Raw genomic sequence first — 13,351 nt, 5'->3', positions numbered from 1 at the left:
GGGGTGAGGATGAGCGTTAGTGTTCAGGATTATTGGAGGACATACCGATTTCAGAATTCTGGACGATAATTAATGTCCACCGGAATTATTGCGATTGAGTAAAGTAAAGATTTCGACAAAGTAAAGATATGTCTGTCTGGACTTATTCGAAATTGAGACGCGAAAAACCGGATAACAAAACAATAACTTACTGTTAGTGTGTACGAGGAGAGAAATGGATGGTTCTAGATCTCCTGAGATAGTTGCTTCCTTCGATTCTGATTCTTGAGATGATACTCATCGAGGTAGTAATGATAATAAATTACAGAAGTGATACTCGTAGTGGTAGCTATAGACGTCGTAATGATAATAATCACAGAAGTGGTTCCCGTGGTGATAGCTATAGACGTTGTAATGACAATGAACAACAGAAGTTATACGGATTGGACTTTTTATAGTTTCGGAAAATGGGAAATTTCGAGGATGGCGGTTACCGGATTTGTTGGAGATGTCTTGCTTAGTAATAAGGATGAGGCTCGGATTGGTGGAAAAAAATAGAAATTCGGGAAATGTTCGATCAGGCGATATATGGACATGCGTAATTGTCGGTAATATAATTCATGATTCTTTCGTAAGGCTCGAGATCTACGTGTTCCTTTTGTGTACTTAGCTTTTGTAACCCGGTCGGATAAGTAATCGGTCTTTACGCAATGTAAAGGTAGGTGAGGTCCTACGGGACATAACAATGACTTCAGGATTTCAGTTTTACAAACAACGGAAAAAACAAATATACTCCTTATTTGGAAACATATTTTATTTACAAATACTTATTAAATTTAAATACAATAATAAAGTTTTTCGAAATTTTTATTGGACATTTTTTCTCGACGATTCTCGAAAATGAGCCCTCTTGCACTGAACAGCTTTTCGACGTCTCGCGATACCTTTATGGCATGGTTAACTTCAAGATAATTGAATTAAAAGTTAATAGTTACCGATAAAATGTAACTAAGTTAAGTTAAAAGTTAAGAGTATATTGGACCCGTCATTTTGAATTTTCAAAAACTAACTTCAAATTCGAAATCAGCGAGGCCAAAAAGCCCTAGATACTAAATTTCATACGAATCCTACAAACAGTTTGTAAAGTACTTCTTACCCCCCCCCCCACCAAAATTTGTAGGGGCGATTTCTACCCCAAAATTCGTTTTTGGGGAAAAATAATAAAATACGTGTCTAATAGTTTTTGAAGAACTACTTGTATGCGCAGTTTCAGGAAAATCGGTGATTATTACTTCCCTAGTGTTACTTGTAAGTTAAGTTAAAGCTATTTAACTTTTTAACTTAACTTTTAACTTTTTAACTAATTACTAGTTACCCAACCTTGGTTAATATAATAGTTTAATGTAATAATTAATAAAATAAAATATCCTATATTTTATATTGAAAATTATCAGGATATAATGTACAATATTTCGGAAAATATTCACACTTCGATTATTTCCTCTCAAAACAACTCTCATAATAACTAAAGCAATCGATTTATGTTAAAGGAACCAAAGCTTGTACTTCTATTTAAAAAATTAAATGTAAGTTTGACATGATTCTAGCAAAGTCAATGTGAATGGCATTATCAGATTGTATAAATTGTTTGAAACATTTTTCGACGAAATCCTTGATATTCGAGAAATTTCAATGCGTCATTTAAAAGGATATATAAAACTTCTTTTCAATATCTCTACCTGAATTTCAAAAGATAATTTGTTCAATGTTGTAGTAATATTAGGTGTACAACTTTGCTTCCGCCGTTTTCCTATAGATGGCTTTAGCGGTAAGTGGTCGAAATAAATAGATCATAGACGTCATACAATAAACTTGGGTATCTGTCAACATAACTCCATAGAAACATTAGTCGATTTGTGTCTGCATCAAAGTTATTCTCGATTGAAAATGTCAGTTTATGAGCCAAATTCTCGTCATTTGCGGAAGGTTTTAATTTTCTGCTTTAATATGAAGAAATCTGCGGCTGAGGTTCATCGAATGGTCTCAAATACTTATGGTGAGGCCGCTATTAGTGAAAGAACGTGTTGTGAGTGGTTTCGACGCTTCAAGAACGGTGATTTTGACGTCGAAGACCGGCATAGCGGTGGAAGAGAGAAGGTTTTCGAAGATGCAGAATTGGAGGCATTACTTGATCAAGACTTGTGTTAAAATCAAGAAGAATTGGCACGATTATTGGGAGTGACTCAACAAGCCATTTTAAAACGCCTCAAAACCATGGGAATGATTCAGAAGCAAGGAAATTGGGTGCCGTACGAATTGAAGTCGAGAGATGTTGAACGACGTTTGTTTGCTTGTGAAAAGCTGCTTGAAAGGCAAAGACGGAAGGGATTTCTGTATCGCATTGTGACTGGGGACGAAAAATGGGTTCATTACGATAACCTCAAGTGCAGAAAATCATGGGGAGTTCCTGGCCATGCTTCCATGTCGACGGCCAAACCGAATATTCACGGCTCCAAGGTCATGCTCTGTATTTGGTGGGATCAGCTCGGCGTAGTGTATTATGAGCTGTTAAAACCGACTGAAACAATCACAGGCGATCGGTATCGAACGCAATTGATGCGTTTGAGCCGAGCATTGAAAGACAAACGGCCGCAATACAACGGGAGACACGATAAAGTGATTTTGCAGCATGACAATGCTCGACCATGTTGCGAAAATGGTCAAAACATATTTGGAAACGTTGAAATGGGAAGTCCTACCCCACCCGCCGTATTCTCCAAACATTGCTCCCTCTGACTATCACTTGTTTCGATCAATGGCACACGGCCTGGCTGACCAGCACTTCCGGTCTTATGAAGAAATAAAAAATTTGATCGATTCGTGGATCACCTCAAAAGATGACCAGTTTTTTCGACGCGGGCTTCGTACGCTGCCCGAAAGATGGGAGAAAGTAGTGGCCAGCGATGGACAATACTTTGAATCATAAATGTATAACCAGTTTTTTACAATGAAGCCTCGAATTCCGGAAAAAAAACGGCGGAAGCAAAGTTGTACACCTAATAATAATTAATTATATAATATTATTATACATAACATATAATTATAACTATATACTTTCATTAATATATAATAATGAAGAATTTTGTTTTAATTTCTCTTTCTATAAAATATTATAATGTTTTGCTTAGTTTCATCCTTAATATAATATACTTTATCATGCCTTAATATTAAAATAATTAATATATATTATGTAATCAGTGGAAAATTAAATTTTACTTTCTGTTACTTATAATTACGTAAAGAATTACTACTTAATTTTGCATTAATTAATAAAAATATATTAATTTAGTGATGTAATTATGATATTGTTGCGCCCGTACCTTTAAAATATGTATGGATACCCGATGGTTTAGGATGACAAAAGTTCCTTGACGATGGGTTGTTAAGCAAAGTAAACAACAGCTGACGAGAGGAAGTTGACAGCTAGCCGAGGTTGCGAACGGACGTGTATAGATAATATTGTAACTGAGCTCGTATAATTGTGAATTGCTGTAAATAGTAAAAACTTCTCGTTTTTATAGAAAGTATTACATTAATTCCTCCCGTGCGCGATCGCGAGTGTAAGCGTGAGTGCAACAATATGTACTTATTTTACAATGTACATTAAAAATTAGATATGCATTATGCCGGAAATGGGCGCATCAACTACGCTGCTGCTGGGCACGTAGCTCAAGTTTTTAGCTCAAATTAAGTTTGAATTTGTCTGCGATTGCTACTTTTTAGTGGAAATAAATTATTATGTCTGTACATTTGTAATGATCTACGTTAAAACACCACTTGCCGCGCAGAACCGTAACAAGTGACTCGGAATACAAACACGTACAGAAAGAAAAACCAGTAACGGAAAAGCCCATTATCCGCGAAGAAATCCGAAAACCGCTGGAAGTCAAATAAAAGGCATCGCAAACAGCCAACGAGATGATTCCTATCTGCATTTATCTGATCACTTATCCGAGCACCTCACTCCGCTCCTATCAATCTGATCTAGCCGTGTGACTGGAGAGCTACGCCCCCCAGACCCCCGCACCACAACAACAAACGCAACACGGCAAACAAAAGTTATAAAGGAAAGAAATTTCGTAAATACGGTATAGTTTGTTTACACTGTACATATAAAATATATACCTTAGAAATGTTATGAAAAAAGATGTACTTTTTAAAGAGTGAGAATTTCTCACAAAAGACTGCGCTGTCCCCCCTGCCGCGACGCGGGACGTCTGGGGAGCGTAGCCCCCCAATCACACGGTTAAAAATAGACACCTGTTTTATTAATATGCGCATAATAATGTCGCAAAATTATATAGCATTAATAAAATTTTTGGTTAATAACTTTTTAATAACGAGCGACAGTTAAAACCTTTTAAAGGTTACTCAGGAGGATGACCTTTATAATATATGTCAAGATCAAGATCATCGGAGGTGACTTCCCTAAAGTGAATGTTTACCGGATATACCTAGGTTCTGACATTCCAGGATAGATTTACAATATGGATTGAAGTAAGACTACTGAGAAAGGCAACCGCCTCGGCCGTCGCGCAAGGATTATTAAAGGAGGTGATATATCGACACGGGTCCCAAACGTTTTGGTATCGGATAATGGAACGCAGTTTAAATCCGGAGAGATAAAAAAGGTAACATAAGCACTGGAGATTGAACACAGATTAACATCGCTATGGACGCCACAGTGTAACACGGTCGAACGCGTCAACCGCACGGTTAAAATAATGATCGCGCAATATGTTGGGAACGATCACAAATGATAGAACGAATACCTACACCAGATAAAGGTCACATTTAATACCGCAAAAAATGATAGTACTTTCACTAGCCTATTTGAATACAGGGAGAGAATTGTCCGGACCATACAAGTTAGAGAGAGAAAGAAACGACAGGCAAACAGAAAACAACCTCACGGAACGGTTGGAAGCAGTACACGACTTTGTCAAAATAAACATGGCAAGATCATTTCAGAAACAGAAAAAATATCGTAATTTGAGACCAAGACAGTGGTGATCGAAAATTGGAGACATAGTATGTAAAAGGTCACACACACTGTCCAATAAAGAGAAGGCGCTGAACGCGAAACTAGCACCAAAGTACATAGAATCGCTGATTATAAGACTATTATAAGAATATTGTCGCCTGTAATCCTAGACTTATAGGACGAAAACAAAAAATTGTATCGACATATACACATCAGCGATCTAAAAACTAATAATAACGAAGAAACCGCACATAAAGAAACTTAGACGTACACGCACCGGCGATAATGCCGTCCGAATATCCGTGTGACTCGCACACGATAACGCGTCACTCATACACTGCTGCGTGTAGGTGAGCCTAGAGCAGCACGGAGTGGCGGAGAGAGCTAGCGGTATACGATCGTCGGACGCTTGGAGAGGGAATAGTGGTGGGAGTCGCGGCGATCTTCCATCCTCTATCGCAAACGTAAGAACGAGAGAAATAGCATTATAAGACGTCTGGACAGAAATGCCGTCCTAAAATACGTGTGACACACACTAAGAAAACGCTTGACTCACACTGTCTCGTCTATACGTGAGCAATACGCGGTGTCCCGACGACTGTTTCGCTCGCTCGAACGTTCATACATTTTTCATTGTTAGCAAGGAAATTACTGTAATGTAAAAATCTTGGGGAAAGGTTTTTAGGAGGCTTTGACAAATGCTTCTTAATAGCTACTCTTGAAAAAAAAATAAATATTAGATTTATTTTAATATAGAATTCTGAACCAACATAGAATATGTTGCAACAATATAACGTTTGTGTAGGTTGTCGATCGAAGAAGAGTATTTTTAATTTTATTGTTGCATAAACACGCGAGATATAATTATTTCATATTTTATGCGTTCGAGTATCGTTCCATCGTTATAAAATTTGGTGACTCTAAAAAGGGCCGATTTTTGCGCCTGTTTCAAATAATTATTGTTCCTTATTACTATCGACCTCAACTGCTTCGACACAAAAATCGGCCCTTCTCAGGGCCACCAAATTTTATAACGATGGAACGATACTCGAACGCATAAAATATGAAATAATTATATCTCGCGTGTTTATGCAACAATAAAATTAAAAATACTCTTCTTCGATCGACAACCTACACAAACGTTATATTGTTGCAACATATTCTATGTTGGTTCAGAATTCTATATTAAAATAAATCTAATATTTATTTTTTTTTCAAGAGTAGCTATTAAGAAGCATTTGTCAAAGCCTCCTAAAAACCTTTCCCCAAGATTTTTACATTACAGTAATTTCCTTGCTAACAATGAAAAATGCATGAACGTTCGAGCGAGCGAAACAGTCGTCGGGACACCGCGTATTGCTCACGTATAGACGAGACAGTGTGAGTCAAGCGTTTTCTTAGTGTGTGTCACACGTATTTTAGGACGGCATTTCTGTCCAGACGTCTTATAATGCTATTTCTCTCGTTCTTACGTTTGCGATAGAGGATGGAAGATCGCCGCGACTCCCACCACTATTCCCTCTCCAAGCGTCCGACGATCGTATACCGCTAGCTCTCTCCGCCACTCCGTGCTGCTCTAGGCTCACCTACACGCAGCAGTGTATGAGTGACGCGTTATCGTGTGCGAGTCACACGGATATTCGGACGGCATTAACGCCGGTGCGTGTACAATACTGTATATAAGATATAACCAATAAAGGAACAGATAAAGTCGAAGATGGCGCCTACCGACGTTGACGATGCCATTAGGGAGCTTTTGGCAACTTGGAACGAGGTGTAGGGCTCTGTGGGAGAGCCTATTCCCTCCGGAAGAGGAAGAGAGTCCAGGAGGACCACTACCTTTGAACACAGGACCGTCGAACAGATCCCCACAGGGCAACACCGTACAAGCAGTCGACAAAGAAATACCACCAACTAGTAGTTGCGTGCCTATGAACGCTGCCGTCTGCATTGGTGGCCGACAGTAAACTGTGAGTATTAATGAGTCAGCCATCACCACCATGGCAACAACAGATCCACTGCCCCATCAGACCGGTCAGTTGGAGACAGAGCCTGAAACTAAGAGCTGGAGACGACTCGGCGTCGTATCTAGCCGACCAACAACACCGTCAAAGTTGAAGTCAATTAGGCGACCTCAACGAGCCTTAACGTCGATCGATCAACGTCAAAGGGACGTATCGCAGGAGAAAACTCGGTCTATTCCCGCGAATAGAGGCCTACACTAAGTGGCGCAGGAAGGACTACGGAGGCACAAGCAAGGCCCGGGACAAGAAAGAAGAGATGTCAAGCTGCGTAGCCCTAACACCAAGCAGTAAGAACGAGATAAAACAATTTGCACGTGACCGTGGACGAACAAATAATACTGCCGATCAAGTTCACAGTCGTACGGAAAAACGAGGATACTCGCGCCGAACTTCGTACCGTCGCCGCAACCGTTCCGTCGATCGGGAAACAGATGATCGACCGCACACCCGTCATCGTACACATCTCACGAGGCAGAACAGTCGAGATATCTTGGCACGCAGTTAGGATATCGAGACAATACTGCCGCTACGTGGATGGCGAATTGTGAAAATTCCACCGTTCCACCGTTCAAGCGACGTACGCACCATCCGCCAGGTATAAGTGCACATCGAGGCGAAGAAGTGGTGTAACGATCTGCACCACTTGCTGCGCAGAATTGTAACAACAAACGAACCGGAAAACAATACAAAAACGCGTAGAAAAAAACCAGTAACGGAAAAGGCCGACCATCCGCGAAGAAATCCGAAAACCGCTGGAAGTCAAATAAAAGGCGTCGCAAATAGCCGACGAGAGAACTCCTATCCGAACACTCATCCGATCACTCATCTGAGCACCTCACTCCGCTCCGATCAATCCGATCATATCAGCAGATCAATTAGACCAGAGAAATCCGACCAGATAGATCAAAAAGTTTTTCCGAGGCTTCCAGCTGAGCAGAGCGGGTGTATATCAGTTGGACACGGGGCAATTGGACACAGTCCAATCACAAGTCGCTGTTCCAAGGGACCCTACAAATGTCTCTAATCACACGATGCTATGATTGGCTGTGTCCAAATGCACCGTGTCCAAGTGCACCGCTCCCGAGCAGAGCTAGACTCTACAATCAGTAGTACTCTGGACGCTCCGATTATAGCGAATACGCAGCAATCTTCTAGCTCCGTCGACACATCGGGGATATCTTGACACCGCTCCTAGTATCTTTATACTGCGAATACGATCAAGATCAATCCTCGATATCGCTCACTAATATCTCCATATCGTGGACACACGATCGAGATTAACCCGCCGAGGCATCGCGAATCCGCGCCATCGATACCGCTCCTAATTTCTCCATATCCTGGATGCACAATTGAGACTGATCCCCCGAGATCACACTGTTACGCTCCCTCGAGATCATTCACTAGTGTCTCCATATCATGGATATACGATCGAGATCAAACCACCAAAATCGCTACTAGGATCTCCACATCGCAAGCTCGCGATCGAGAGTAGTCCGTCGTCGAATTGCAGCAACGCGATTTCGACTCTGCATCTATTAGGATCACGAATATACACTCGCAATCACCGTACCGCGCAGAACGTCGTCAAGTCACGCACAGCAACGGACAGATAAAATGTGATAACACATCCGCCCAACGAATCCGTCAACAATGACTCCGAATACGCGACGTCAGCTCACGAAACGAGCCACGTACAAGCAGTCGTTGACACACGCGAAAAAATATTGGCCTCACATCGATAAATTGTCCGAGGATCGTAATCACGTGAAGCGATTACAAGCCGTCGTCCTGTAGCGACCCACTACTTGCAGACTCCGCTACAAGTAAAGCCTAATGCAACTGTAAACCGGTATCGCGTCGCCTAAGAAACCGACTAACGCACGCGGCCTTTAAATATCAATTTGTAAACACCGCGAGCCACACGTAGAAAAACGTGACAAACCGGGCTTTTTCACACCGACGTACATAACGTGACTAATTCCAACAGCGTCGCAAACATCAACACACCTATGCTGTATATTGCAACTCAACGCTAACATTGTCGCACATATACATGTACATTTTGTAAATAGATTTTTAAATGTATGACAACCAAGATCCAAAAACACTATAGTATAATTTAATTAAACCTCCTACGAGCCCGGACTGATCCGACGAGAAGAATTCGGCATTGGTCGAGAAAGACAGTTACATATTTATTACAAATATTGTTCAATATTATTACTGTGTTGGAATTCTCGGTAACTTACGACTCTGAATTGGTCAGTTGGTTGGTAAAGCTTTATAATTACACAGTCAGTTTCAAATGATTTCCGGCTAACCTTGATATTGATCTTGACCTTCAGGGAGATCAATGCTATTAACTTTTGTTAGTGCTCAATGTTAATTAAAAAGTTATTAACAAAAGAAGCATAAAATGAATGTAACTTCTGGACACCGTCTTCTTTCACGTATATACAAATGCATCGAATTTGTAAGCTAAAAAGATGCCTGCTACACACACACACACCCACACACACACACACACACACATACACACACACACTACTTGGGGACTCGTGCGCTCACCCGTCCGACAGGGCGGGCTTCGATGTTTGTGTGTGTGTGTATATATATATATATTCTGAAGGCCGTTAATAACTTTTTAACAAACAATAAGCGCCGATAATGGTTAATAGTATTGACTTCCCTGAGGGTCAAGGTCAGTATCAAGATTAGTCGGAAATCATTTGGAGCTGATTGTGTAATTGTAAACCTTTACCCAACTTTTTTTACGAACATTATTACAGTAAAAATTTTTTTTAAGAAAGAGACATATATATACTTGGCGTATTTTTTTTATATCTTTGATGTTTTTTTTGAACGGACCTATTTTACATTTTGGTACAAATTCATATATAATTTTTTCTATTATTTTGCTATAAAATATTCACGTATATAAATATTATTTATATATGTATATAATTAAATATTAAATAATATTTAAATAATCGGATCTACACTATGAATATTGCTACGAGTATTTATTAGCATCATTTTCATACATTACAAGAATTTACGAAGAAAATGAAAAGAAATAAGCTATCGACAGCGAGCGCATAAAACTGATGCAGAGAGCGTACATTTTTATGATATTTTTCAAGAATTAGATATCGCAATCCAACTTTATTATATATGATTCAATTTTAGAGAGAGAGAGGCAGAGGGGATTGGGAAGGGAAAGGGAGGGGAAGGGACAGGGAGAGAAGGAGAGGAGAAGGAAGAAGAGGAGGAGGAGGGAGAGAGAGAAAGAGAGGGGGCGGATAAGTTTTAATATAATTTAAAAAATGTTCAAAATATTTAAAAACAATAATAGAGGGGATATTTTAAACAATACGTTAATTTTTTAAAATTCAGTTGTATCATTGTAAAGTACATTTGAAACCATAAAACTTTTATTTAAATTATTTTTTCATGTCTGTTTTCGTTTCAATAATATTTATTTAGAACATGAAGATCGACTTTCTTCAAGAAACTTTCACCGTTTTTGAGCTTAATAGAAAATTGTTTTGTTATTGGAATAACTACTTTATAATTCTGCAGAGTTTTTGATTTTTTTTTCGTGTCGCCGAATGCGTTCTTTGTAAATTATAGTAAATATTTATGGCTATTTGGAGTATTTAGAAAACTTTTCACTTATATAAATGTATTGCATAGTAAATAAACTTTACCAATATTCTAAGACCGCGCGTTCTTTTCTATTATAAATATAACATATATACGAGGGTAGTCCCAGAAGTACCCGACCTGACGTATAGATGGCGGTTGTTGTTTGAAAAAAATCACTATGGCCGAAAGCATTAACCTTATAAAGCTGAAGTTTGAAGTTTCAAGACGCTACGTTGTTTAGTATTAGTTTGGCAGCCATCAATAGTGAACGCTCTCAGTACATTTGTAAACATGGAGAAAATTGGTCATCGTTATATGATACAATATTTTCATTTGAAAGATGTCAGTCCAACCAATATCAAAACTGAGCTAGATTCTACTCTGGGGAAGTCTGCTCCCTCGTTTACAACAATAAAATATTGGGTGGCAGAGTTTAAAAGAGGCCGTAAGAGCTGCCAAGACGAACATTGCAGTGGTCGACCAAATGAGGTAACCACGCCAGAAATGGTGACGAAAATCCACAAAATGGTATTGGATGACCGTCGACTGAAAGTGCGCGAGTTAGCTGACATGGTAGGCATATCAAAAAGTGCTGTACATCGCAAATTGACTGAAAATTTGGACATGAAAAAGCTGTGCGCACGATGGGTGCCGCGTTTGCTCACAATTGAACAAAAACAGCGTCGTGAGGATGTTTCAATCGAGTGTTTTGCAGTAATAAGGTCGAGTTTTTGCGTCGATTCATAACCATGAATGAAACATGGGTTCATCATTTCACACCTGAGAAACACGAAAGAACAGTCGAAACAATGGACTGAAAGGGGAGAATCGGCTCCGAAAAAGGCGAAGACAACTCCATCGGCTGGCAAGGATATGGCGTCAGTTTTTTGGGATGTGCGTGGGATAATTTTCATTGATTATCTTCAAAAAGGAAAAACAATCAACGGCGAGTATTATGCGAACTTATTGCAGCGTTTGAGTGATGAAATCAAGAAAAAAACGTCCGCATTTGGCGAAAAAGAAAGTGTTGTAAGTGTTTTATCATGACAATGCACCGGCTCACACGTCCGTTATTGCGATGGCCAAAATCAATGAGTTAAAGTTCGAATTGCTTTCTCACGCACCCTATTCACCATATTTAGCCCCCTCAGATTATTATCTGTTTCCAAACTTGAAAAAATGGCTTGGTGGTAAAAGATTTGCTAACAATGAAGAGGTAGAGTCTGCGGTTGATGGTTATTTTGAAGAACTCGATGGTTCTCACTATAAACATGGTATCGAAGCTATTGAACATCGCTGGGAAAAGTGTATCGAGCTAAAAGGGGACTATGTTGAGAAATAAAGATATATTTTTTCAAAATTTTTGTGTTTTCTTTGTTAGGCCGGGTACTTCTGGGACTACCCTCGTAATCTCTATATACTTACAATATACAGGATGTCTCATTTTAAATAACGATTTCAAATATCTTTTGAAAAATACATTTTAATAAAAATATTTCATATAAAAGTTAGAGGATTCTCAAAAGAAGCCAGTAAATGATGTTATTACATTTAAGGTCAGGAGCTTGTGTTAGGCCTAGTAAGGCCTAAGTCAAATTTTAAAAATAGAAACCCCTATTTTTTATTGCATACTCTTATAGTTTATCTCGAGAACTTTTCAAAACACTATAATCATGTATTAACACTATAATGATGTATTTTTTCGTTAAGTGCTTTTCGAGTTATAAGGTTTGTATGTCACAATACCGCCAGCATTACTATTATATTAAGGTATACGACGCGGAGGTTGCTCGATCGGATTTACATCTCTTATGTGCATGTACGGATTCGCGTCTATGTGTGTGTACTAGTAGAGATGAGTGTCTCACGTTTCGTCACTCCCGTAATATTTAATGACTCCAAACTCTCTGCTATGTATGTACTGCGATGATGTTCGCGAGGTTTACTCGCGAGCGACGACAGGCAGTCGCCTGTCAGCCGCGTCGGCAAATTGTCGGCCCGTCGGCCCCGGTTCACGCCACGAAACTGAAAACGTTAGTTGGGCGCCAGATGCGGAAAGGTCGCACCACCTCGATAAACGCGAGAAGTGATACACAAAATTCATGTGCCCCGGGAACCGTCGGAACCGGTAGCTCTTGTGATTTTAAAGTCGGAGACGGGATGGGTTCAGAAAGGGCGAAAATGACCCCACGCGTATTCGGTAACAGAGAATTTATTGAGCGGAACTCTCGCACGTCCCGATAGTAAAGCGCGGTACTGTCCTCAAAAGAAACGCTAATCGCGATACTGGACTCGCGACAATGGAAAACCCGAGGACGATCTCCTCGGGTGAGCCTTATGACACGCGGCCGCTCCGCGGACGAGACAACGATACGAACAATTCGGCGTGCGACAACGAGACGAACAATTATGGAGCAGATGGACGGTCTTACAAAAATCGGCGGCTTGCCCTGCGTACGGCGTCGGCGGTGGCGGAATCCTCCTCGGAGATCGCTGCTGTCCCCGTTCGCGCTTCTGCTCCTCTCTCTCTTTCTCTCACTCCACTCGTTCTGGCTCCTTCTCTCCGTCTCCACTCGCTTGCACCCACTTCGCTCTCTCTCACTCTCACTCCGCTGGTCTCTCTCTCTCTCTCTCTCTCTCTCTCTCTCTCTCTCTC

The 13,351-nt window shown here is 40.1% G+C and overlaps 1 protein-coding gene across 1 annotated transcript in view; it reads left to right on the top strand.

The window, feature by feature from the left end:
- Positions 1 to 13,351, top strand: part of LOC116849434 (peptide deformylase, mitochondrial-like) — a 202,918-nt gene that overhangs the window by 161,179 nt on the left and 28,388 nt on the right. The window lies entirely within an intron of this gene.

Source organism: Odontomachus brunneus, unplaced genomic scaffold, assembly GCF_010583005.1.
Source record: "Odontomachus brunneus isolate Ranch 3 - 2012 unplaced genomic scaffold, Obru_v1 Obru_scaffold_116, whole genome shotgun sequence".
NCBI lineage: Eukaryota > Metazoa > Arthropoda > Insecta > Hymenoptera > Formicidae > Odontomachus > Odontomachus brunneus.
This window is presented reverse-complemented; position numbering and strand designations above follow the sequence as displayed.